The following is a 23,542-nucleotide window of genomic DNA, read 5'->3' on the forward strand; positions in this document are numbered from 1 at the left end:
AACCTATAGTTTTAATATTTCATCTCATGAAACATATAAACAATAGTTCTTTTTCTATTTTATGGCACTTAATGTAAATCACATTTACATTAATTCCTCCACTTGATGTATCTCATACATCACACCAATTAAATCATATATAATTGAATTTCCTCTTGTTAATTTGAACACTTCAAATCAACCCCAAGAACTGATTCTCAACTTAAATCCATTCAGCTACCAAGGGGACCTTATGGACCTGTAGCTCGAAACTCCAACGGTACATGAATAACTGACTAAACTCTTTAGTCACGGGATCTACCATCTGTTAATTGTCGCGCACTCCACTAAAGACCGACAATTGCACTCTTGTTGCTACAGATATATTTCTGTGTCCATATTAACCAATCAACAGTACGATAACCCTTCACAGATCGCTCGTAAGTACAGTTGGGCCAATTTACCATTTTGCCCTTATAGTTACATCTAGCTTCTTAAGTACCACTGATTCCACTAATGAACAATAAGTCATAGTCCTACTATGATCGGGTTCTCTCTTCCAAAGAGAGGGTGTGATCACTATGTTCAAGACCCGGAATCAGCCCTTAAGGGAGCAATCTATCTACTTACCCCTACTTCGGAGAAGGAGTGAATTCTGTCTTGTGTAATTGAGTTCCCAACTCCTCAATCAGACAAATCCCCAAAAAGGTAAGCTTGTAAAGTTGACAATCTGGCCACTCTCACCCATACTAATCAAAGGACCACCCTCATAGACAAGAGTTCCCTAAACACCCAGGTTTAAGGTCATGTCACCTATGGTCGTTTTAGTGAGATGTAAGTCTCAATTATCAACGACGTTATATAAAGAGACTAATCATCTCGTGGTTCGGTCTTATACAAACTCTTTGTATAGGACACCCCTGCTCGCATGTCTCCACATGAATGGTCAGGATCAGACCATCAGTAGTAGTTCACAACACTTGTAAACCTCTACAAAGCGGATCGTATCCATAGTGTCACCAGGATAAGGTATCCCTCATTTATCCTTATACTACAGACTATTTAGGTTATTACTTAATGTGTGATCCACTTGTATATCTCATATACATGCTTAAGTTTACATACAATAACCATGGATCTTTGTTTATTGGATATGAGTAAATACAAATAAAATAACTCTTATTTTATTAATAACAATGTGTACAAAGTTTACAAACTATGAGACTTGAGAAGAATTAGGACACCAATCCCAACAGTTTGTACCCAATTTTCCACTACCACTACGATATATTCTAAATATACGGCCGAACAGAGCTCACACACATTCCATAACTATGGTAGAACATGCGAGCTTACACACATTCAGAACAACTAGCAGTGATAAATAAAAATACTAATAGTAAGGTTATATGTATGCATATTAGCCCGGCAGGCAAGTCATGGCTCCAAGCCATCAACATATCACAACACCACGAGAAGAAATTCGAGCTTTAATGTCGGTTTTAAACCGACATTAAAGATAGTGTTATTAAAGCCCTTTAATGTCGGTTTTAAACCGATATTAAAGAGCTTCAATAACACCAATAACCAACCTTTAATGTCAGTTGCAACCGACATTAAAGGTCTTTAGTGATTAAAGCTTGTTGGTTGCAACCGACATTGAAGCCTTTTTTTTTTAAATTCTTAACCGACATTGAAGTTCGAATATGTCCGTTTTATCAATTATTGTCCGTTTTTTAAAGTTCCCTTGCCAAATCCATTTTTTTGATAAAAAAGTATAACATGACACATCATCATCGAACGCTATGGCTATGACATATTATTCATGTATGGATTGTAAATCTATTACATTTAATTCGCAATTTCTGCTATAGAATTATAATTTAAAAGGCGTACAATAATTCAAGCCTTGAAAACACAAATTACAAGTAATAAAAAGATTATGATTTTACAAACATTATGAATTTACTGTCCCTCTCCACTTGGTAAGTATGGATCCCTTCATAATTCTTCTTGAACAAACCCCCCAGCTTCAACAGTGTCTGGTTATAGGCATCTTTGTCTGACCACTGTTGTTCAAAGGATCACAAACAATAAAGGTTTGGGTGTAAGCGTAACACATACAACGGAAGATTGTATCTATTCAAATATATATATATATATATGGATAAAATGTTTGAGACCTTACCCTTAGAAACTCTACAACTTTTGCTAGCTAACTGTTGTTGCTCGAATGTACTTTGGTTTCCATGCCAAGAGAAAACAGAAGAGTCGGATTGCAGGACAAAACACTCAGTAGAGTTCAGTGAGGTTGCAACCTAGATAATCATAAGTTGAGACGTTACCATAAGACTTGCAATAGCTCAAATTAGTACAGGCTTTTAGCATAAACATGAAACATGACCCAATGACAATGTTATCACATTATTTCCAGTCAGCTTGAATATGTATGCATACATATATTTCAAACCTCAAGAGGAAAGATTGAAAGGCATTTTAAAAAACATGAATCGCATAAAAAGCATGAATCGCACTTAAAATAGAATGAAAATGATCAAAATCACTACTACGTACAACTTCAACTTGCACTGTTTTATTGTTGTGAATGGATGTTTGTAATATCCTAATAAGGGCAACAGAATCTTCCGTGTAAGTTTCATTAGCCAAAGCTTTATCTACTATGAGTTTCTTGTAACTAGAGCTCAAGCCACCCTACACCAGAATTCATTAAGAAAATGATGGTTATCTGTGTCTCTCAAGGACCCTCTCAGTTCCACATCAGAACCTTGTAAAAGAAATTACAACGTGATTCTAATCAAAAGAGATGAGTTAAGAAAGAAGCTTTATAAGATACCACCTTGAGCACCACAAAAGGTTGAAAGAGGGAAATAAATTGGGGTGGCTCTTTACCTTGAAATATACGACCCTGCCAAAAGAAAAAAGCATATGATAAGGAAATTCCAAAAGATAGAAACTATTTATCACGTATACTTTTTGTTTATGGTACCTAAAGAGATCTCTCTTTCAACGAGTTGGACATTGTATTCGTCAACCGTATAGCGATCTTTTGATCTTCCTGAGTTTTGAAATAATAGAAAATGGTTTAACAGCAATAAACACATATGTTTATGTACAAATGCACTTAAATATGTCATGATGTGAAAATGTAAGGAATGAGAAAACATCCCTACACTTGTTTACAGGCAATTATTCTTTTACAGGAATCAAGAGTACTTTCATTAGATCAAGGAAACCATCTTCCATTATTCTCTTTCTTAGAGAATCAGCACTAGTTATTCAACTGAATTGGCAAGTGTACCACCACATTCCAAGTTTAAGTATGTAACTTACAATAGTTAGATTTTCTCAAAATAAACCCTAAATGCTAACTAACCTCGATGTTATCCTTTCCAAACCAAGAGCATAAGAAATAATATTCTTTCCTCTCACCAGAGTGGTAGGTGTAAAGAATGATGTAGCAGTCTCCACTATAAAATTTCACAATATCCTCTGCAAGCAATAGTTATTATTTAGCCAAAACACAAGTTTTCAATATTTTACTGTAGTGAACTAAAGATTTAGGAAAATCAATTATCATGAGTTAGACAAAGAAAAGAATATATCAAATTTACAACTCTAGATAAAATCTATGTAGAAGGCAAGAATGATAAAAGAAAAACTGCAAAAACAGAACAATTAAAAGCTGAAAAAAGTTTGAAGATAGAGAGTAGCAGAGAATATATTTTCTTGCACTTGGGGTTACTGATATGGTCTTAGGCACTAATATCACCAAAACAAAACTTTTTTCCTAAATGATCTTCATGAAAATTTTCTTCCGAAAAGCTCATAAAGATTGAAAATAGTGGCTACATTGACTAAGTTTTGATCCATTTATATAAAATCTCTATCAAAAAAACTCAAGGGCAAAGTTTAGAAATGTCGCATAACAGATACATAGTCATGATCATAAAAATAAATAAAGAAGACATAAAATTTTGGAAAGGCATGATCTCCTCTTTGCTTCTAGTAAAACAAATGTATTTTCCAGCTCTCCTCGAATAGCTACAACACAAACTCCCCTTGCAATAAATTACCAAAAAAAGTAGCCAAATGACATAGCATACTCACAAAATTCTAATGAATTCAAAATCTACCATGGTTAGAACTTAGTTCGAAAACCTTAATCGACACCAAGAGATTTTCAACAAGAAAACCACACAATCAATAGCAGTAATTATGTTGAAATGATCAATAATAGTTTGAGAAAATTGAAATGATCCAATTCTGATTTCAATGCATATAAGAAGGGGAAAGAAAGAAAACGGTACCAAATGAGGCGTACTTTCGCAGAACTTGAGGCACTTGGAGTCCTTATCACTAACATCTTGAAAACTCAATTCAACATAAAAATAATATATACTATACATAACATTTACCAAGAGAAATCAAGGAATATGACATCCTCCATTGAAAAATTACAAAACACTCTAAGAGTGGCACAACAAAACCAAAACCATTCTCAACCTTCAAAGAATGAGACCAACAAACTTCAATTACATTCTATCCATGCTATATCAAAGGGAGGGTTATTGTAGGTATGACTTTGCAGTGATAAAAGAATGCACTAAACTAACAAAATGAGTATGATAATAATAATAGGTACTTTATACAACATTAGAAGCGTAAAATACTAAGTGTTTTTTGATGTTGTAGAGAGTAGAGGTCTCCTAAAAGAAAGAAGGAAATGAAAGAAAAAATAATGCACATCTTCTATCTAGAGCACTACTTGGTGTGGGGGAGGACGGTCAAAATAGCCAGGCACGGGATGATCCGTAGGTGGTCTGCTATTTCCTGCCACTTTCCAAGCTCAATAAAGAATTTCATGTCGAAAAGGGATCAAGCTAAGATCGTTTTTAGGGCTCGTGAACTATTACCGAAGATTCATGGTGTAATAATGCTACCAGCTTCAAACATCGCATTTTGATTATTTTCCCCAACAATAACTATGTTAGAACTAATGGTCAAAGTTATAAGAGAAATCTGCTAGCTATTAATGAATCTAATGACAAAGTCATTGAAAAATATGGACATGTTATGTATACAGTTTTTATACATAAAAAGAGTGCAAAAATAATACATGGGCCAGAAAAAACTCAATGGGATCATAGAAGATGAAAAAATTAACACAAATTGAATTTTATTCTCAAGTCCCAAAGGGAGTCCAAGACATAATTTTCACTAGAAGCAGACTGAATAATGAGCAGCAACATGGCATTCAATCATAAAACAATTTGCGTTTCACCAGTCAGAATCCCTTGCTTAACCATCATGACAATCAAAGCAAAACCATCCCACCATAGATTCCCAATCCCAAAGCATTTAAGAACAAGAAAATCCCCTGCTTAACATTATTGTTATAGGTTAAACCCTAATGCTTGAAATTTATGCCCTATCAAAATATCAAGATATTGGAAAGAGGATCCACAAGAAAGAGAAAAACAGTTTCTAAATGGCTTGTCAAAGATCAGATAGATTCTCAATCTGTTCATTGAAGAATCAAGCTCAATCATCGACAAAACCTTGTCTAATAGTCTTTGTATAGCAATGTTCTCCATGAAGAAGGTGAGCATCGCGGACAAGAAGAAAACCCAGGTCGTGTACATTTAGATTTTGACTTCTAAATAGCCTGATTTTCCATGGAGTTTGGAAGCAATCAAGGAGAACCCATGAATCGCCGTGATAAACGATCAACGGACGGCGAGGGAAGAAAGCTGATAATGAAGAGAAGGAGCAATGGCGATTTAGGGTTATATTATTTAGTGTCGGCGTGAAAGGTAAAGAAGAGAATGAGCCGCGATTTAGGATTATATTATTTAATAAAATAAGAAAAAAAACATTACACCTTTAATGTCGGTTTTAAACCGACATTAAAGCCCATCTTCAATGTCAGTTTAAAACCAACATTAAAGATCCGTTTTCTTTTTTAAAAACCGACATTATACATCTAATTTCACTTTTTTCAACCGACATTAAAGCCCGAATTTCTTCTAGTGCACAACCACAGTGGCACTACGGAAACACATTCACATAACCCACAGGGAAATCACATCTCATGGGTACAAGACTCAATAGCTTGGAACATTTTCACAAATCATTAAAAACCTCAAAACCACCACCATCAGGTTCATTTACAAACCATACAAATTACAGTAAGGCAATATCAGGCTCTGAACTACATATTAATAATTCAAGTTCATATAAATTCACAAGAATTCAGAAATCATTATTCAAAGCATTTTTAAAATTATAGTCAAACAAAATAGATCATGCCAACATATTTCACAAATCATAGCATACTTATATACTTTTCATACAAAATACTCAAAATAAAACCGCCCACTATAAATTGACTCAGTCTCATAAGGTTTAGTTACAAAGGTAATGACAAAAGCCGCCTTGATTCCTTACTAATGCAGGAGATGGACTAGATATAAATAAAGGAGAATTATATTATTGAAATAACATGTTTATACACACTTAAGATTTATAGGATATAATTACATCAGGCACAAAAACATAGCCCAAGTGGGAGATTGTTGGATATATTTAAAAAATAAGATGTATAATTAAAGCATGATCTACATGTGTGACTTATTTTATCACATTGGGTTATTTTATTAGATTGGACTCTACTATGTGATATATTTAATTAATGCCCTAGATTCTTAAATGAGTATGGACTTAATAGGTAAAAGTTCATTCTTAGTTGATTAGGGTTTAATGAGAATCCTAATTGAACTAGTATATATAAAGAGACCATAAGGCTATGTCCCTAATATACCAAAATAATATGCTATTTTTTTAATCTCATCTAAAGAGATATCCCATTAAGGGCATTCGGAGATTTGGTTGAGGAAGACAGTAGTCATATTAAAACTATTATCATCTTGAAGCTATCATCAATCTCTCAATAGAATCCAGTATGTTATTAATTTTTGACAATTTGACATGAATGATCCTAGAGTTAATCTATTTAATATAGATTTAAAGAAATTATACTAACAGAAATCTCATTAAACCATATTACTAATTTCCATTATAGGGATTAAATTATTACAAATTCTAAAGTTCATTGACTAAATTGTTACATAGTGATGTTTAGGGACTAAATTGTCAAAATTTAAAGTATAAGATCTAAATTGTTACAAACCAAAGTTTAGGGACCAAATCGTTACTTATATGAAAGTTTAGGGACTAAAAGTGATTTGTAACTTTTTTTTAATATGGAATTGCAATAATAAATAACTAAAAGTTAAAATTGTGAGTGGATTACAATTATCCAAACAATAAAAAGTTGAAACATTGCTATTGATTATAATTTATATGAGAAAATTCTAAATTTCTAGTGGTCATTGCGTTTTTTAATGTTTATGCTAGCCCTTTTGCTATGTTGTATTTATATTGTTATAAGTAATATATAATATAGTGCAAATATCATTATAAGCTTGAACTTTGGAAATTATATCAATTTAAATTCTAAAGTGCAATTCTACCTTTTAAATTTGTTACCCATTAAAAATTTCCTAGAATAATATATAAATCTCACATACACATATATATCAGTAGCTTTAAAGCATTTTTGTTTTTATTTTTATTTTTACTTGTTTAGTTCATTTCATAATATAATTAATTTTTAACTTTTTATTAAAGAAGAAATGTTAAAATTTATTTTTATTATTAATTTAAATAAATAAAACAATAATAATACTAACTTGTTACCTAAAAAGTGTATCATTTTAATATAAAACAAAAATTTATTGATTTTAAATAAAAAACAATAGACGAGAAATTTTTTCTATGGAGATTTCCGACCCCAACTCCAATTCTTTAAAACGGAAAATGGGATGGAGACATGGATTAAAAATCCACACGCGGACGGGGATGGGGAGTGTATCCCCGTTCTCGCCCAACCACATTGCCAATCCTAGAAATTGTAGAGGAAATTTATATTCTAAATCTTAATTTGTTTTATTTTTGACACTTTTCCTAAATAATAAATTCATCTGCTCCACAATAATTGGATTTCCCCCCAAGTAAGAAATATAAATCCAGTTCAATATTTAAAATATTAAAAGATAACTAAGGTTAGAATGTATTTTTAAGAGTATATATGTACTCTCAATCCGATTTGATTTTGATTAGTTTTTTCCAATAAAAATTGTTAAGAACCAATATTTCTTGATTTTCTCTACATATACAAACCAAAAAGTCCAATCTTATAATGAAAAACCAAGTATTCTCTACATATACAAACCAAAAAATCCAATCTTATAATGAAAAACCAAAATAAACCAATTGATCGAGTTTTTTTTTTTTTCCATTTTGTTCGAGGACATTATTTTTTCAATTTTTTATTGCACTTCCAATGTGTGATGCACATGTGGGATAATAGGGGTAGGATATAATGGCAATGTGTAAATTAATATACTTAAAAAAAAAATTAGATTTACATTGATATACTTTATGATTTAAATTAATACAATTATTAGCATAGAGTTAAAATTGATACTATTCTAAATTTCAGGGTTTAAATTGATACTATTATTATCTCGGATGTATGAAAAATTGCTTATACGAAAAAATTCTGAAACTTTGCCCTTTTAACAAACTTGTGCTTTTATTCCTCGGTTCGGTTGGAACAGGGAAAGAAAAAAGATAAAGAGAAATGGATGAGATGAGCTTACTTGTAGCGACCAGACATGTGGCGGTGGTAGATGATGGAAGGCGTGGGCAGCAACGATGATTGACAAAAGAGAGAGATGTGAGGCTAGTCTATTGCGTGCAAGGAAGAAGACAATTGGGTGACTTTTTTTTTTTTTTTTTTTTTTTTTTTTCTTTTCTTCTTTTTAAATCTAAACTTGATATATTTTATATCAAGTGTATGAATAGTATAAGCCAATGTATAATCTTAGAGTATATTAACATTATAAATCAATGTATCATTATTAACTATATCAACAATATATCAGTTAAGTGTTTCAACGCATAAACAAAGTGCATCGTTATAAAGTTAATTAACATTATATCAGTAAAATGTATCAACAATACAAACGAGTACATCATTATTAAGTTTCTTGACACTAAATCAATTAAGTATATAGACAGTATAAACGATTGCATCATCATTAAGTTTATAGATAATATATCAGTTAACTAAATCAACAATATAAACGAATGCGTAATTATCAAATTTATTAACATTATGTCCATCAAGTGTATCAACATTACAAACGAGTGCATAATTATCAAGGTTAGCAGTATATCATTCAAGTGTATCATTATCAAGTATATCAATCAACTGTATCATTATCAAGTATATCAATCAACTGTATCAAATTTATTAGTAGTATAAATGAGTGTATGATTGACAAGTTTATCAACAGTATATCAATCAAATGTATCAAGTTTATTAGCAATATAAACAGGTGCATAATTGACAAGTATATCAATAAAGTGCATCATTATCAAGTATATCAAATATAACAGTAAGTGTATATCAGTAGTGTATCAAGTATTGTCATTCGTTATTTGAATAGCGAGGATATTTATGACATTTTACATTTTCTTTTATATGTGGTTGGGCATCGTTGTTTGCTTCTTCTTTTTTTCGCAAATAACAAATGTGTAGGCTACCTGCCTAATTATTATTATTATTATTATTATTATTTTTGCAAGTAACTCTATATTTTAAACAGAATTAGCCATAATTAATATAAAATAACTTTTATTTTTACCCCTTCCAACTTCTAAAATTTTTATAACTGTCTTATGATTTTTATAGGAGACAAAGTCCCTTATTCATAACACTATACATGTAATATCGAACTAGTATATATAAAAGTTAAATTAAATACAATAGAGAAAGTTAGTACATATTTTGAGAAGTTAGAACTCCAAAAAAATATGACAAGATTGATAACGAAAGGTGTGATAAAGTAAACATGCAATACATGGAAGCTAACAAAATCATTAAACTCTAATTACATTAATTTGAGTAACAAGCATGCAAACACATAGTTTCAAAGCAATGGGATTTCAGCATTACTACCTTTGTTGTAACATTCCGAGTGTTCTTAATTTAAATTCAACATTTTTTTTAATAATTGAGGACATTGTTAATTTTGAAATTCAGTTCGTTTAAAGGAAAATTTGGGTTTTATGTCGAATTATTTTGATTTTTAGGTTAATATAAAAAATTTAATTTAAATTGAAGAAATTAATTTGATTTTGATTTTGGAATTGGAAGAGAAAAAGGAAAGAGTTTTAATATATATATATATATATTCTTATGTTGAAGGAAATGTTTGAATAAAATGAAATAAAAGGGAATAAAATAAAATAAAGTTTATTTTTCTTTATTTAAAATAATCTTCTTTTCTTTTTAAAAATCAAACTCCTTCCCTCTCTCTTCGTCACGTGACCCCCCTGTTCCGTTTCCCTCTCCAGTCTTCTCCGTCGCACGTGTTTGCCTGGTTGACGCCTCCAGCCGTGTCGCCTCCTTGCTTAAAAGTTCGCGTCGAAGCTGCCACTCTCCGTTAGACCCGCGCCTAAGCCTCCCCTTTTCCCTCGCCTTCGGGTTGCGCAAGCCCAGCCAGCCGCGTGCTTCACGTCTGTCCGGTGTCGAAGTCCCAGCCGTGAGTCTTTAGCCGCCCTACGCCGCGCGCCAGAGCTGTCTGCTAGTCGCCGCTCGTCGCACTAGCGCCGGTCAAGCCAGCCTTCAGCCTGACGCCTAACGGCCCAACCCCCCTCACACCGCACTAGCGTCGTTCGAACCAGCCTTCCGTCTGCCGCCTTCCTCGCCACGCAGCCCTGTTCATCGTCAGAATCTGTCGTGTCTCGCCAGAGAAGTTGACTTCAGGTATTAGTTGGTTTGTTTTGGATAAGATTGGGGTTGTTTTGGATGTCCATTAATATTGATTTAAGCCTTGGGCAATGACTGATTTTATCCTTAAATTTTTTAAGTTGAAATCGTGGTTTCAAGAAAGTCGGTGTTGCTGTCCAGTGGGTTTGTTCTCAGTTTTGTCGTGATTTTGTAAGTGGATTCAAGTCTGGGAAGATTTTAAGGTCGTGTTCATAAATTTGAAGACCAATTTCGACACAGTTTGGGAACGTTAATTTGAGTTGCTGCTGGTGTTTGATTATTTGGATTAATTTTTTTTGGAATTTCAATTCGAGGTAAGAAATCAGATAATGATAATTATGATTTATTGAAGATTATTAGTGATCATGATGTTTATGTATGCCTTCATTGATTGAGGTTTGAAAGGACTAGATGTACATAAAGATGTTTGATTGCTAGCATGATTAAAGTATATTTTATTTTATGAGTATGTTTGATTTGAGGTTGATGGGTTGTATGTACATGTATATTTTAGAACCATGCTATGATACTTGTGACGTTGAGATCGTGATAGTGTCCTCACTGATTAGTTAGATGGCCACTTGAGGTTGTGTGTCCTTTGGGATTCACTAGAGGTGGTGCTTTCCTTCGGGATTCACCAAAGGTTGTGTGTCTTTCGGGATTCACTAGAAGTGGGGTTTCCTTCGGGATCCACCAGAGGTTGTGTTTCCTTTGAGATTCACTAGAGGCGGTGCTTTCCTTCGGGATTCACCAGAGGTCGTGTTTCCTTCGGGATTCACTAGAGGTGGTATCTCCTTCAGGGTTCACTAGAGGTTGTGGGTCCTACGGGACTTACTAGAGGTAGTGGGTATACTTAACTACAGTAGGATGAAATGCAGTAATTCATGTATATACACATCTCATAAGGACTAGAGAAGTTTATATGTTCCACAGAAGGTAGGCATCTAGAGGACATATATGCCTAGCCTGACCCCAGTAGTGGGGTTACTTACTAAGTATTTTATACTCACCCTTTCTCATATTTATATTTCAGGTAAGGGTAAGGTCACACTGGCGAATGACACGAGGAATCCTTGAACGAGTCACTGGGGACCAGTTTTAAGCTTCCACTCATATTTCAAGATTTTCTTTATGTTTTTATTCACTTTCAGTTTTGGTATTTGGAACTTACTGTTGAGATTTGCTTCCAAAATTATTTATTTCAGTTTATGACTTTTGGATACCCTATCATTTGAATTTATTATTTGGATTTAATAAAAATCTTTTAAGCTACATTATTTATTTAACATTTATTTCACTATAAAAAGGATGTCCTTTTAACTTCAATGCATGAATGTGTTTAATAACGACTTAGCTTGAGTCCTAGGGGTTGGGTCGTTACAGTCGGTATCAGAGCCCATGTTTTGGGTTCTGAAGACTGACTTACTACGTAAGTCTAGATAGTCCCTGTGACCCAGTAACAGATTCCTCATCATCGCCAGGTATGTCCTACTATTGAAAGTTTTCAGTACATGCATGAGATTAATTGATGTAATCTTTCAGTAGCATGTTTTCTTAAGAAAGATCCAGAGAAAGAGAGCTGATTTGTGAGTTCATGACAGGACATGGCACCTAAGCTCAGACCAAGAAAATCAGTTAGAGGAGGGGTTCAGGACCTCCAAGTGCAACATCCACAAGTTCAGGATCCTTCCCTGCCAAGGGTGTAGGAAGAGGCAGCCGATGGTAGCCATACTGTCTCCACAGCTCTGAATCCACCTATGACTCAAGATGATGAAAAGGCAATAGATGAAAGAATTGGGGAAGTCATTGCGTCCTCCTTGATGGAAAGACTACAGAAGTTGATCCGTAATACGATGGCAGAACAGACTGCCTAGAACCAGGCTCAGAATGAGCAAGTACCACCAGTTCAGTTGCAGCAGACCCAGTTGCAACAGGGTCTGTCCCATGAAGCTAAGCACTCAAGGGATTTCAGGAAGTTTAACCTTTGTCCATTCGATAGATCATTGAAGGATCCCACTAAAGCAAAAATGTGGCTGTCCTCAATTGAGACGATTTTTCGTTATATGAGGTGCCCGGTAGGGCACAAGCTCCAATGTGTAGTTTTTATGCTGATTGGCAACGCAGAAATTTGGTGGCGTTCAATGGAGAAAATGATTGATACCAGTGGAGGACTTGCGACCTGGGAGCAGTTTAAGGAACATTTTTACGAGAAATATTTATCAGCCAACACCTGATATAACAAGCAAGCAGAGATCTTGAATTTGAAACAAGGTGTTATGCCGGTGGAGGAATATGAGCAAGAATTTGATAAGCTATCCCACTTTGCCCCTAAGTTGGTAGCCACCGAGGTAACAAGGACATAGAGGTTCATCCAGGGTCTGAGGAGTGGATTGCGAGGTATGGTACATGCCTTGGACCACAAGACATATGTTGCGGCACTATGGGCAGCCATGAGGATTGATGCTGACTCCCATGATGGAGAAGAGTACAGAAAATCGCTTGGAATTAGGACCTCTACAGGTTAGAAAAGGAAGGTTGAGCCAAGGGCTCATGAGCCTCAACAAAGGAAACAGAATGCAGTTAATGCTCCGCGTCAGTGGGGACAATAGGTCTCTCAAGCTGTAACTGTCAAGAAAGATAAGCCGATTTCTACAACCTATGGTAGATGTCATTGGGGGCATTGTCTGGCTAGTGTTGGAGTTTGTTTCCGGTGTGGTCAGAAGGGGCATATGTCAGAGAAATGCCCAAGGAGGAACGTGTCTGAGATCAGGGGCCAGCCCACAAGCTTGTTTTAGGAGGCCCAAGTCGTCAACAACAACAGGGTAGAGTGTTTTATACTACTCGGCGTGAGGCCGAGAAGTCAGGCACAATTGTGATAGGTATGCTTCCCATCTTGGGATACCATGCTCTAGTTTTGTTTGACTCCGATTCTTTGCACTCTTTCATATACTCAACATTTGTAAAGCATGCCATGTTAAGATCAGAACCCTTACAGTATACTCTGTCAATTTCCACTCCATCAGGAGAAATCATGTTAGCTACTAAAAAGATAAAGGCATGTCAAGTCGAGATAGAAAATCATGCATTAGATGTAACCTTGATAATTCTAGACATGCATGATTTTGATGTGATACTGAGCATGGATTGGTTAGCTGCTAATCATGCCAGCATAGATTGCTCTCGTATGGAGATCATCTTTAACCCTTCTACCAAAGCCAGTTTATGTTTAAGGAGGTTGGGACTGTGGTCCTACCCAAAGTGATTTCAGCATTGAAGGTCAATAGACTGTTTGACCAAGGAGCCTAGGGTATTATAGCCAGTGTGGTTGACACTGGAGAGACTGAAGTCTCATTGACTTCAGAACTAGTAGTAAGAGACTTTCTAGATGTTTTTCCAGAGGATCTTCCCGGACTGCTGATGCGTTGTTAATGCCATGAAATAATGGTGTAGAATTTGATGGTGGAATATGCATTGTGCATGCAAGTTTTCGCAGCAAGATCCAAGTATAAATCCTACTGAGTTACCTGGTAAGCCCAGGGTCAAATACAAGGACTAAGGAAACAATATGCGATGGTAATTTTCGATTATTTTGCGGTAACAAATAAATCAATGCGTTGGTTGGTATATTGTTTAAAGAATAAAGTTTATGAGGCGGATTTGAGAAAAAAGTTAATAATACGAAAGTACAATGAGTATGCAAGGAAACGGGTTGAGAAGGTTTTTAGCAAACACTTCCTAAGATTGCATTCATGTTATGCGATCATGCTACATACATACAACAACAAGTCATCTTTCAATGCAAATGCTATGGCTTCTAGTTTTAGAACGCATGTGATGTATGCGATGATGTCTATAGGATCTACGTCTAAGACTTTATTTTTGTTTATGCGATGATGAATGGCATACACATACACAAGGCGACCGCATACTACCATAACCTATTTCTAGGGTGCATGCGATACATGTTGGCAAATAGAGCTTATCTCTAAGTCTCTATCTCTTGTTTATGCAGATCTAATCTTACTTTCTCAAGTCTAGATTCTAACCTAGCTCTTTCAAGTTTTAGGTTCTTTCTTTAGACTCTCTCTCAAGTAGCTCTAAAGGGGTCATGGACGCAACATAAGACAAGATAATCGCATGCAATGAAGATCCTAGGTCATGTTAGCTAAGTACTTCTCAACCCATTCAAAAGTTTAGTTACTCATGCGTATTGTAAAGAGGGTGAATAGATGTAGAAATGCATGTTCCATTCTATAAATGAAATCGAAATACAGAATGACAATGTGAAATAAAGATAAGGAGCCTATTAGCAATTTCTTTCTTCCCAAGGCTTTTACACTGTTTTCTCTACCCTGCTCAAAAGATATTCTTGCTTTCGCAAGAGTCGGCCCTCTCTCTATTTTCCACGCTCCTTGGCACTCTCTCGAGCTGACCAGGATGATCTTCCAGCATCTTCTCTCTTCTCTTGCTTCTGTCTTCTAAGTATAAGGAAACTATAAATAAGGGCTAACTATCTTCTATATGGCTCAACTGGAATGAAAAACCAAACTCCTTCAATGAAGGTGGCCTTCGGTATTTATAGAGCTTCAGGGTGAAGAGCTTTTTTTCTCAAATGATTGTACTGATGGGATGTCATTAATTCTCTATTTGATGCGCCGAATAATTATCACCGAAAAGTTGAGTGTACTTGCTACAGTGTCGTTAATGGCTTGTCAACTTAATTCAAAATTGACCGTCATCAGCTTTTTGTCCCATTGTGATTTATTAAGCTTTCACTTTGATGCATTGGCTCTATGCGGCCACCTTCTTGAGCAGATTTTCGCGAACGCAAATGATCGTATAGCCTTGCGGTCGCAATCTCTTAATGCGCTCAGACATTAATTTCTTTGGATCGCAATTCCGCCTTGCGCCAACGTATTTTCTGCACAAAATACATAAGTTAGTTGTTTTTAATGCGATGGATGCATGCGATCGTAATATTATAAATTTAATGCTTTTGGACGCAATTTTATATATTTTTACCATCACAATCCTTCATTGTTTTATATCTTTGCGCTGTAATAACGTGCATTAATGCCCGTTATCAATTGCCCCCGCAGCAGGAGATAGATTTTTCTATTGAGTTGGAGTCAAGCATAACTCCCATTTGGAAAGCTCCATCCAAGATGGCACCAGCAGAGTTGAGGAAACTTAAAGTCCAGTTGCAAGAGTTGTTGGATAAGGGCTTCATACGACTCAATGTATCACCATGGGGTGCGTTAGTACTTTTTGTAAAGAAGAAGGATGTATCATTGCGTCTGTGCATTGACTATAGAGAATTAAATAAAGTGACCATAAAGAATAAATATCCACTTCCCAGGATTGATGACTTGTTCAACCATTTGCAGGGAGCTACAGTTCTCAAAGATTGATCTTGTTGGGATTGGTGTCCTAATTCTCCCGGAGTCTCATTGTTTTGTAAAGATACACATTGTTTAATGAATAAAATAAGTGTTATTTAATTCTAGCATTTATACACATCCAATAAACAAAGCTCCTTGGTTATCTTATGTGAACTTAAGCATGTATATGTGATATACAAGTGGATCATGCCTTAAGTGATAACCTAAATAGGTCTGTAGTATAAGGATTATGGTGGGATACCTGATCCTGGTGACACTACGGATACGGCCCGCTTTGTAGAGATTTGCAAGTGTTGTAAACTACTATAGATGGTAGATCCTAACCATTCATGTGGAGACGTGCGAACGAGGGTGTTCTATACAAAGAGTTTGTATAAGACATGGACCACGAGATGACTAAACTCTATATATAACGCCATTAATACTAGAGACTTACATTTCACCTAAACGACCATAGGTGACACGACCTCAATTCCGAGTGTTTTGGAAACTTCTGCCTTTGAGGGCAGTCCTTTGATTAGTATGGGTGAGAGTGACCAGATTACCAACTCAACATGCCTATCCTTTTGGGGACTTGTCTAATCTGGGAGTTGGGAACTCTATCTACAAAATGGAATTCACTCCTTTCCCGAAGCAGAGATAAGTAGAGAGATTGCTCTCTTAAGAGCTGATTCCGGGGATTGAACATAGTGGCCACAACTTCTTTTTGGAAGAGAAGACTCAGTCATAGTAAGACTATGACTTAAATTCATTAGAAGGATCAGTGGTACTTAAGGAGATAGATGTAACTATAGGGGTATAACGTTATTGGCCCAGCTGTATTTACGAGCGATCTGTGAAGGGTTGTCGCACTGCTAATTGGTTAAGATGGACACACAAGATATTTGTGGTAAGGAGAGTTCAACTGTTGGTCTTTAGTGGAGTGCCTGACAGTTAACGGATGGTGGATCCTGTGACTAAAGAGTTTAGTCAGTTATTCACGTACCGTTGAAGCTTCGAGCTACAGGTCCATAAGGTCTCCTCGGTAGCTCAATGAATTCAATTGAGGATCAGTTCTTGGTGTTGTTTTGAAATGTTCAAATTGACAAGAGGTATTTTGATTATATATGATATAATCGGTATGATGTTTGAGATACATCTAGTGGAGGATTGATGTATATGAGATTTACATTAAGTACCATGGAATAGAAAAAGAACTATGGTTTTTATGCTTCATGAGATGAAATATTAAAACTATAGGTTATAAATATAGTATGATAAGTTGGTTATCATTTATATTTATAATAATATTAATTATTGGATAATTAATTCTTTTTCTTTAATAACCAAGTAAGTGGGTGGTTATTGGATTCATGGTAACCATGAGTTTAAAAGGAACGTGGTTTTCCTATTTTGAATAAGAAGTTTAAAAAAGGTTGATAAAATTTTTTGAGATTTTTCTCGGCGAAAAAAATGGATCTCACGGTAGTCGTCAAGTAAATACGGATTTACTGAATGACGGCTAGGTGAGCTAAATGATCGTGCAATGGCGAGCTAAACGATCGTGCAGTGGCGAGCTAAACGATCGCATAGTTTTTCTAGACGATCGCTTGTCCAAACTAAACGATTGTGTAGAGTCTGTAGGCGACAGACCGAGCTAAACGATCACATAGCTTTTGCTAGATAACCGCATAGCTTTTGCTAGACGATCGCATAGCTTTCTCTAAACGATTAGGCATCGACCTATACGATAGGTCTCCGCCATCTCCCACTTGCCCAGTTGTGTAGCGATCGGTATTTCCTCCTTTGTCTGCCTCATTCCAAGTTTGAACAGAACCCACCCTCTGGATTCTCACACCAAGAATACCAAGGTAGCTTTGTTGGTGGTGTCGGACTCAACTCGATACCATCGAGGTTTTCTGGAGGCCGTTCGTGCTGTTGCTAAGGAGTTCGTGACCGAGGCGATCGTTGAGGACGAGTGCGAAGAGTTCGTGCTGTGTTGCGGTCGTGTAGATCGAGCGTTCGAGGTTGCTGTTGTTTGAGCGGTCGTGTGCCAAGGAGCGTGGAGACGCATATTCAATTGTTCGTATAGTTTTTCCCTTTGTGCATTTGAGTTTTCATGCTGTAATTTCTATATGAATTGTATAATCGCTTGTTTGAAGTCGACTGTAAATGTACGTTCATTCATGATTGTGATTTGGAATAATCTTTCTTCCGCTACTCATGGAAATCTCGAATCCAATTTCCTTAAGATCTTCAGTCAGGATACCATCAGTTGAGGATAAAGGATGGTGATATACCCAAGACAGCATTCCGTTCGAGATATGGGCATTATGAGTTCATTATGATTTCGTTCGGTCTGACGAATGCCCTAGCAGTGTTTATGGACCTTGCTACCTATCTAGACTTTCTAGACTTTCTTAACCTACTTAAAGAATCCTGGATATAAGATACTACTACAAAACAAATCTGAATGTAACTTAATAAAATAACTTGAGTGACCAGGTCCAGTATATACACTGTACATATGACATAATTACAGAAATCAAAACCTACTAGGTTCCCAAAACCCTTTACAAGTCCTTAAGCGTGAACATAACATAAGTAAGGACATAACTATGATAAACACCTAAACTTCACTCATGTCTTTGAGTTTTAAGTTGAGTTATTTAGTGGCAGAGTAGCAGGGTAGCTAATCTCTGGAGAGATATGAAGGGAAAACCATTGAAGGTTTATGCAGCTCAATGCGGGGATCGGTCCCAATTTTCGTTTTTCACAGAACTTACAAAAATTACAGAATTAAAAAAATAAGGATTATGCATTAAAATTTAACCTACAACATGCTTTTCTAATTAGATAGAAGGGAGAAGAAAAAACTTTACCTTTGAAGAAACCTTTTCTTCATGTAATCCCTCGAACAAAGACACGAACGGATCTCCCAAATGGGACACTACTAAAAATAAGCCTCTTATATTCTCTTTAGGGTTTGAGAATTTGTAGGAGGTATGGGCTCAGCCTTAGATTTGGTAAAGGGAAAGAGAGGATTGATAAAGGGAAAAGAAGAACCTTTCTTCTCTGCATTTTTTTTTTTTTTTTGGCAGTGAGTTTTTTTTTTTTTTTTTCAGAGAACCAAATATCAGGTCCACTTTTTGTGGAAGAAGACAACCATAACTCTTTGCACATAAAAAGATGAGAGAAAAATATGGAGTAGTTGTAACTCCCCCCTTTAATTAAATTAATAATAATATATAATAACTATTTTATTATATATATGTATACTATATGTTATATCAAATATAACATATAACCTATAGTTTTATATTGTATCGAATACAATATAATCTAGTGTTATTTTCTTTCATTAATACATGGCATTTAATATAAATAATTATGAATCTCATTCACATAATTAGTATTTGAATCATATTCAAATATTTAATTCATCTCAACATAATTATGGAATTTAATATAAATAATATTTATGTTAAATTTAATTACATGAATCTCATTCATATAATTAGTATTTGAATCATATTCAAATTCCTCTCATATTACTTTATATTATAATGTATCAAATAAACTATATCACATTTATAATTAATTTAATTAATTATATCATATACAATTAATTCCCTCAATTAATTTGAACACTTCAAATTAATTAAAAAATAATTCTCTATTAAATCCCTGTTGAACTACAGAAGGGACTTCATGGACCTGTAGATTAAAGCTCCAACAATCGTTGGATAATTAATTAAACTACCCAACATCTACTAACTGCCGGTCATTCCACTAAAGACCGATAGCTACATTTTTCGCATTACAGATATATTTTTATGTTCATTGGATATAACCAATCAACAGAGCGATGACCTTTCAAAAATTGCTCGTAAGTACAACTGGGCCAAGATTACCGTTTTGCCCTTATATTTACATCTAACTTCTTAAGTACCACTGATCCCTCTAATGAACAATAAGTCATAGTCCAACTATGACCAAGTCCCTCTCGGATCAAAGGAGAGAGTGACCACTATGTTCATGCCCCGGAATCAGCCCTTAGGGGAGCAATGCCCTTGTATCGGTTAAGGAGTGAATTCTGTCTCGTGTAGCTATATTCCCAACGCCCCAGTCAGACCAATCCTTAAAATGGTATGCTTATTAAGTTGGCAATCTGGCCACTCTCACCCATACAAATTAAATGACCGCCTTCATGAGTAAGAGTACACAACTCACTTAGGATTCAAGTCATGTCACCTATGGTCATCCTAGTGAAATGTAAGTCTTTATTATTAACGGCGTTATATAAAGAAACTAATCATTTCGTGGTCCTATCTTATACAAACTTTTTGTATAAGATACCCTCTCTCACATGTCTCTAGATGAATGATCAGGATCAGATCATTTGTAACACTTTACAACACTTGTAACACCTACAAAGCGGGCCATATTTGTAGTGTCACCAGGATAAGGTACCTAGCCTTATCCATCTACTACAAACTGTTTTGGTTATTATTTAAACAAGATCCACTTGTATGTATCTACATACTAGTTTAAATTACACAAAATAACCTAGGATCTTAGTTTATTGTATTGAGTATATGCTTATAAAATAACACTTATTTTATTAACAAGATGGCCACTACCTAGGGAAAATGAAACATTTGAAAGAGTGAGCTACTGGCCCAATGGGTGAACATATAAAATATATGTACTGAAAACTACCAAGTAAACTCATACTTAAAACCTTTAAACATAAAACTGTTGGAAATCATTAATTGACGTAATCCTTAGTTGAGAGAGAACCCTTTTGCTTAATCCCTCAATGCCAAACCTTAGTTGGTACAGAGTAACCTCAACACAACCAATATCAATTCTACCTACGTGCACATGGTAATAACTAAGTACCATCATACCTTAGGTACTAGAGTCCAAATACCTTTTTAAGTCCTTCTGTATCGAGTTCATCGTAATCATCACAAAACTCATTCTTTGAGATAAGCATACTTGAAAGCATAAGTTCCTTAAGTCATATGCTAAAATCAAATTCATCGTATAGCATGAAAACTATCAACACATGCCTCGTGAACATTAAGAATGGAAATACTTAAATCATGCTTTCATAAACACCTTTAAACTAAATATGCATTCAAAAATCTTTGGAAGCTAGTTTGCTTGGAAACCGTTTTAATCATACTTAGAAATGAAGACAAGTATGAAACTAATCTTTTAAATCAACATGCATTTACTAAACATTTGTAAACACTTAGTTTGTCACTCACTATCTTGGACGTCTTTTATAGGGTTGATAAGCTTCCCCTATTGGCATGTGTTCGGTAAAAATGATAAACATTTTTGGTAAATGTTATTAACTTCCCAATGAGCCTAACATATAAAAACAAGCTTAACATTTAATCGTGAGTGCCAATCTTTCCCTCAATGCATGGCTACCAACACATGGCATACTCAAGGAATACCTTAGGTCGAATGGCTAGGTGATGCAGCAATAAGTGTTCACCCTTTGCGCTAAGCCTCACTCACAAGCATATGCGCTGTGCACCTTGCCTGTGTGCCAACGCTTCCTACCTAATGCAACTGTGCATGCTTCCTCGCTCACACCTTGTGCTCACAACCTCGCACAACCCTTGCGCGCACGTCTAGCACAACGACTAGCCCCAACCTCGTCCTTGCGCGCAAATCTACCAGCACTTCCGCCTGGCTGGTCGAGTTGCCTGTTTACTCAGCTGAAGCAACTGCCTACTTATTCAACCAAAATATCCATATTCAACTTTGAGCTCGAATAACTCTTTTTCCAAACTTTATTTTGGAAAATTTCCTTCTACAAGCTTGATTTAAAATGTCTTAACTTGCTTACCTTAAAATATGAACTTCAAATTCTTCTTAATCTGACTGAAATCAATCAATCTTCACACCTTGTTCTCAAACACCCGAGAGTTTGACCTTCTTGAGAAAATCTTTAGATATCAACTCGATTTCGTAGGATTTTTCTTCCAGCAGCTTAAGAGCATCAACAACATTCATCAACTTTCAATTGAACTTTAAAAACTTTTCTTTTTCACGAAAGGATTGGCTAAACCGGAAGCCTGAAATGAAACTTCTTTTTATAGTAGAAGCTGCATGCCTCAACTTAAACTTAACATGCCAGCTAGCCCAATAAATGAGTTTAATTTCCTTAACCTCGACAGCTGACCCACTTAGGTCGGTGATTAAGCTGAGGGCTTCCTTAAATCACCAACGCATAGCTCATTCTTCAAATATTCATCAACACAAGGCTCACTCGGATGCATGTACCATACTCGGGCAACGCGTGCTTCTGCACCTCCCCATGCCATCGCTTAGTCTTGCGGCCATCACATAGCCTCACTTGTACGCACGCCCTTGCCCGACCGTCACACACATACACTGCCATAGCGCCTAAGGCAACCTTGTCCAATGTCGTATGCATCCATGCCTTCTAACCTCAACACAAAGCTTGACCTGCGCATAATCCTTGCTCACGCTTGGTCTCATCCTCGGCCATCACTTGGCCAGCGCCTACTCCTTGCCTCACGTAAGTTTTGCACCCAACCTAACCTCAACAAATGCATTTTGTTGTCGTATACTTCCTTGGCCATCAAGCCTTCAACGCTAAGTTCAACACGTAGGCACATTCCTTCTTTTTACTAGGTGCGCAAGCAACTACTTACCCGAGAGTCATATGCTTTCAACACTTAGAATTATTTTTTTCTTCTTTTGTCCTTCTCAAACCCTTTTCCTACAATCATAGTTTTATCATAAATCAATCGCACTTAATACACTAATTAACATACTTATATAGGAAAAACAGGGTTTGAGGTTTACAACAAAAGTCCTATCCCTGCCGAATTTCAAAAATCCGCTCCATCGAGAGGAGGATGACGAGGAGTAACAGAGTTTCCACCATCGGTAATCTCGACATTAATGATGGAGGTAGCGACAACATCCTCAACGACGAATTTGATGTCCATGATTATATGCAACCTTCCAACTGGATTTTAGATCCTTATTTTTCTCTATAATTTTGGAAAAGGAAAAAGAATCCGAATAGAAGAAAACGAGAGGGAAAATAACGAATTTGTTAAAAAGGGTAAAATTGGAATAAATTAAAATAAAGATCTGAAAGTGAGGATTTTGGTATATTTGCAAATTCACAAACTTCAAAGGCATATTGCAAATAGTTAATCTATTTTGCCACCCATTGCAATTTTTCATTAGCTATAAAAAA

General features: G+C 35.6%; 1 long non-coding RNA gene across 1 annotated transcript; it reads left to right on the forward strand.

Moving 5' to 3' along the window:
- Positions 1-10,454: 10,454 nt before the first annotated feature.
- Positions 10,455-11,361, forward strand: LOC150033656 (uncharacterized). Its single transcript, XR_016532422.1, has 2 exons — positions 10,455-10,897; positions 11,002-11,361. It is a non-coding gene; the product is annotated as an uncharacterized LOC150033656 (long non-coding RNA).
- The last annotated feature ends 12,181 nt before the right edge of the window (positions 11,362-23,542 follow it).

Source organism: Benincasa hispida, chromosome 9 (assembly GCF_027475165.1).
Source record: "Benincasa hispida cultivar pf3 chromosome 9, pf3_genome.v1.1, whole genome shotgun sequence".
In the NCBI taxonomy this organism is placed as follows: domain Eukaryota; kingdom Viridiplantae; phylum Streptophyta; class Magnoliopsida; order Cucurbitales; family Cucurbitaceae; genus Benincasa; species Benincasa hispida.